Consider the following 5,629-nt stretch of genomic DNA (forward strand, 5'->3'; position numbering starts at 1 on the left):
AATTTCGACATCTTAATCTCCCACCAGCACAACCGGCATTTCATCGGTAGCGGCATTACGCCTAGCTGTGCGTACACGTCCTCCTTTTTGCACCCGCAAACCGTGCACGCATAAACCGGTAGCCCGTGATGGCGCATACTTAGCCGTGAAAATCAAAGGCGAAAATGTCGCCCGGGAGGCCTTCCAAGCTGAAAAAAGAAATATGGGCTCACGCCGTCGTTCCAACTGGGCAAGTTTCTCTTCATACAGGAGGGATTCGCAGCTACTCAGCAAAGTGTTTTTCAGGTTTTGGTAGTTTTAGGGGGCAGCCCTTTGGCAGCTGTTACCTGGGCTACACGGGATCATTGTCTGTTTGTGTCCGCGTAACCGAGTGAGCGAACGCAGCAGCGACGAAAGAAAACGGGGAGAAGCATCTAGCGAAGGGTGAGATTGAATAAGACACGGCTAAGGCGTCATCTCTATACTGCCTTTCACACGTTTCATGTGCTGCCACCAAGGAGCGCCCTCCCCCTGACACTTTCGCCAGGCGCTGTTCCATTCTCCTCTATTTTAAACCCCGTCACATTTGCGCGGGAGGTTCAAACACGATTTGCAACCACGTGCTCGCTGCTCCCTTCTACGGGGCTTATCGGAACCACGTGACATTTGCGCGGGAGGCTCAAACACAATTCGCAACACCCTGGCTGGCGGCAGCGGCGCGCTGCGAGGTCGCAGAAGAGTAGCCCACGCCGCCGGACGTTCGCTGATCACGCGAACACTTCCTGAGACGCAGCAGAACTGCGTCGTGACCGAAAAGATTGCAGCTCGCGCTGCGCACAAATTTTCATATGAGGGAGTATCGTAATATTCAGTGAATTTTTTGCACCCATTCGTGCTTCTGTTTATTTTTCGCAATCATCTGATAACCGCACTACCGCCGTTAGCTGCAGACTGCGCAACCGCAGTCTGCAGATCTGCGAGGGGAAAAGTATTTGTGAAAGAGGTGTCAGCGGGGGCGAGGAGGAGCCCCGGAGGGGCACCGAGTGAATCGATGACACCGGAATGAAAACTGGGGGGGGGGGGGGGGGGGGGGGTTAGACATATACTGCTTTGCAGTAAAAGGCAGAGAAGAACGAACAGTTTAAGTGGCACAGACGAAAATACGTTAGTTGTTGGTATTGTAGCCGGCCAGTCAGATAGCAGATAATTCAAATGACAGGGAGGAACGGATGCATTCATCGCGGGCGTCTTTCTTTACACCGTGTCTCAGTATCAGCTCCATAGATCGTTGTCACGGCATGCTGCAGGCAGTGGGTGATAACTGCTCGAGAGATCGCCACTCCTTTATCGATGCCCTAGCTTGCGCAACAGACAACTTTAGTAGTAAAAGTGCTGCGGTCACAGCGGCCTCTGTCCGGTGCAACGTTTATTCTTAGCGCCTTGGAATTTTCGCCCATGGTGATGAAACCTTTGTGGGGTAGAGGTATACAGCTTTGCTGTACAAGTCTCGTGTCTTTGAATCCCGAAGCGTTCTAGCACGAGGATTTGGCAAACGATTGTCCCGGTGTGTTCTTTTAGTACCCATTTTTGCCCATGGAGATGTTCTAGCGGGAGGTGTTGAAAAACGAGCGTTCCGGTGTTTTTGTACCGTGACCGCATGAAACGACGACGACGACCGGAGACTCCCACCGCCCAGGTCTCTAAGGGGCTTCGCCCCTAAAGAAATCATGACCCCTCCGTCTAAAGACGACGATGGGTGAACGCGAAGCCTTCTTGTGATGGATTCTCTCGTTGGCCAATCCAACACTGCGAGTATGTGAACAAATGAAACCACGTTTATTCCACTTTGTAATGTGCCGAAGGCACTGCGGGGGAAAGGGAAAAGGTGTTATAGAAGAGGGAAAGGGTAGGGCTGCCTCGGTTCTATTAACGGACGTCCTGGGGGCAGCTAAGTGGGGCCGCTTGAATCTTGTGGCTGTCGCGGAACCGATCACCAACCGGTGGCGCCGCCGGGTCCTGAAGGAACAAGAGCAGTGCTCGCCAGAGCTCAGCGGCTCGATCCGGTGGCTTGGGATCCGGATAGGCCCATGTCCGAAGAGAAGAAGGCCAGAGTCCCCGTTTTATAGTGGCCAGGGCACGAAGCCTAAGTGGGATGTAGAGGGGCACTCCCAATTGGCCGAGGTCAGCACGGCAGTTGCATATGGAGCAGATGCCAGTTACGGGTGGAGGTGTATCACCCTTGTGAAAATGGTTCAGCAAAAAAGGAGTAAGGAGTGCGCCTGTGTGAACTCTCCCAAGCACGACAGACTCTCGCCGTGTGAAAACCTTCGAAGGGAGCGGCGGTATCTAGAGGGGATTGCCTACTGCTGTCAGGTAGGCGGCACGCTGTTGTTTGGACAAATGCTTGCCTGCCATCAGATCTGCTAGCTCGCGTGGGGTAGCTAGGAGAGGGAAAGGAGTATTGGAGCAACGCCGCCTGTATAAACATTGCCTAACGCGTCGGGCACTCATCCGCTATGTGGCGTGCGCCGGCGGACGTCCCGCCTTACGTCACTGCTCGCGAGTAGCGAACGCTGCATCTACTTCTACGACGTGTGTCTGTCAGCTTGCCTGTAGGGTTTTGCTCACATCTTAGCCGCGACGGGGCGCTAGTTCGGGGGCGCACTGGGGATCTCGTTCAACGTGTCGCTCGCTTCATACCTGTTGCATTTTTCGAAAGATGACTGACGGGGGTGGAACTAAAATAGTGTAAGAACATATTAATTGTCAGGTAGACAAATAGCAAACAGAAAAACTGCATTTTGGATGGTACAGCCATTATTTTAATGATATTTTCTCTCTCTGGAGGATGTAGGGAAGAAAAAAATGCGTGCACATCCTTTGTTCAGTCGCTCACTTCTACCATTACTTTAAAAAAAAATCACGTGCTTGTAAATTTCACGCAATTATAGAAAATAAAAGAATAAGCAGCTCGGGGTCCAACGACGCTGTCTGGTCGCTTCTACAGTACAGTTTAGAACTGCGTATCGGTGCGGTGTGCGAACAGAGGGCCCTATTCTCGACTGCACAAATTACCGGCAAATCAGGGAATTTGCCGGAAGTCTTTTCTGATTGGCTTTCAGTTTTGGTCACGTGCTTCCGGTTGACAAAGCGGTTGTGTGTGCTGTCGTCATTCTGACGTTTTATGACGTTTACGGGCACCAGTTCTAAAGTTTGCCTTATTCCTCTTTACTGAAAGCGCATAATTCTTGGCCGGCAATGAAAAACCAGACTAAAAGCACTAGACATGACAACGTAGGCCTGTCTTTGCTATTCAACAACAATAATGCCTGTAATACACGCCCTCTCTGTGATTGGCTGAGAAGGCATGACGTAATTTAAACAGTTGGCAGGAACGATTACGTCATGCATTGGCAACTTCAGCCTGCGTAAAAGTGACGTAATGCTATGTAACAGCTTGAAAATGGCGCCTGATTTTGTCGCAAAATAAGGCAAAAAATTTCCCTCAACCTTCGGCGCGGCAAAATGTCCGGGAATTTGCAGAAGTCGTAGTTTCGCATAAGCAGCAGTTTATTTTTACATTGACAACAAGTAATAATACTATAATTCGTTTTAAACATAAAAAGTTAAATTTGCTTAAACTGTGCATTTTTTTTATTTTCCAAAAAAATGTTTTTGCTATGTCGGATTTAGCTCCATACTTCCGGAAAGGAGAGAAAAAAGAACGCGAAAATGGCGGTTCCTTTCGTCGTCGCCTTGATCGAGTGGGAGCTCTATCAACGTGTTTATCGGCTTCAGAGGGATGCATTCCTGCTCTCTGCGGATGCATTTCGGCGTCAATACCGGTTGACGAAAGCGCTGGTTCGTTGGCTGTGTGAACGACTGCGGGGCGAGCTCACCAGAGTCCGGCGAAACACTGCTACCTCTCTCACCGTCGAGCTGCAGGTGTTGTGCGCGCTTCGTTTCTTTGCCACGGGTGCACCTTCCAGGGCATGGTGGCAACAGACGAGCACTTGGCAACCAGCAAGTCTAGTGTCAGCCGCTGCATTCGGGCTGTTGCTCAAGCCATTGTAGACTGCCCGGGCGAAGAGTGGATCGCGTTCCCTCCAACTCGGGCAGCTGTGGCTGCGACGAAGCCAGCCTTCGCTCGTATAGACGACCGGTTCGACGGCTGCATCGGTTGTGTTGACGGCACCCTCATCGCCATTCAAGCCCTTCCTCAAATGACCCTGACATCAACAAGGCGGCTTACTTTTGTAGAAAGGGATTATACGCGTTGAATGTAGTGGTGGTAAGTCATCTGTTGCACTGAATGATGAAAATGGTTCCTAGGTTTGCAGGCACCGTTTATAGCAAAATTTGAGCAAAATGTCATGCCGTCATCGCAAACTTGCTTTAAAAGAAAGCAATCACCGCTCAAAGACCTTTGCTTCAAAGCGAGCTAAGCCAACGTTTTGCGAGGATAAGCAAAGCATGCCTTTCTTGCTTGGCATCCGCCAATAATAAATGTTGCAACTCGATCCTTACCCGACCACTACATCAGAATAGTATGCAGCTCTTGACATTCGTCGACAACAAAATATGGAAACGCAAGTTGGGGTATGCACAGTGTTAGTAGGGTTATGCAATGTCATGTCAGAATTTTGTTCCACCTTAGAGATGTCGGTTTTAGGACCATTATTGTGGATGGCTGATTCTGCGAGATGTCCCTGTTAGGAGTACAAGAAATGGCCTCAATTAAAGCAGAAGCATATGGCTATAGCCACAACAAATACACGTCCATGCTGCCTAGCTCATCGAAACATGCTGAGAAACTTCAGCCATTCAAGCGATTCTTTTTTTCACAGGTGTGTGATGCTGAAAAGCGCATCACCGCTCTGGACCCAACTTTCCCTGGCTCAGTGCATGATTCCTTCGTCTGGAAAGCCTCCTCGCTGCATGAGGAATTCGTCGGCGGGAGGCTTGTTCGACCGGGCGAATACTTGCTTGGTGAGTGCACACACAGTTACTGGAAGAATATTTAGTTCATTCACAAGGAGGACAGGGAACGGACAAGACAGATAGCACCAGTCTTGTTTTTTGCCGTTCTTTTCTATAATGCACTAAATCTTCCCATAATAATGAACCAACTCGCCCACCAACACATGTTACCGAAGCATACTAACTTCATGCTTGTGAAACTTGGGCCTTGGGAGAACACTGTTACCAGGCCACCAATCTCCGTACAAACATAGAGCAAGGCAAAAGGATTTTTATTGCGAAAAGAAAATGCTTCCCCAGTGAAGCTTACAAATACAACACAGCATGGTCATAGTAATGCACGCCCTCTTAAGTGGCTTTCAAAGTAATCAAATCGGCCTGATTTAGGAAACAGTGAAGTTTTTCGAATTCATTAAATGCATTGCCAAAAAAAATCCACATGTGAATATATGAACACCTGAAAGCAGCGTGGATTCTCACCTTAATGCTGGCAGAATGGAAAGCATCACTATGCACAAACTTGTAAGAAACATGTTGCCGTGTGAGGTTTTCCCATGTTTAAATTAAAAGGGTTGTTCAGCGCTTACCAGTAGTTCAACATGAACGAAGGCAGGCTGAGATTTATTGGGGCATACGCTTTCCAAAGTAGTTGCCTAAAAATGGGGCTAAA

Source organism: Haemaphysalis longicornis, unplaced genomic scaffold, assembly GCF_048455015.1.
Source record: "Haemaphysalis longicornis isolate Haplotype H1 unplaced genomic scaffold, Haemaphysalis longicornis Haplotype H1 scaffold_1, whole genome shotgun sequence".
NCBI classification, from domain to species: Eukaryota; Metazoa; Arthropoda; class Arachnida; order Ixodida; family Ixodidae; genus Haemaphysalis; species Haemaphysalis longicornis.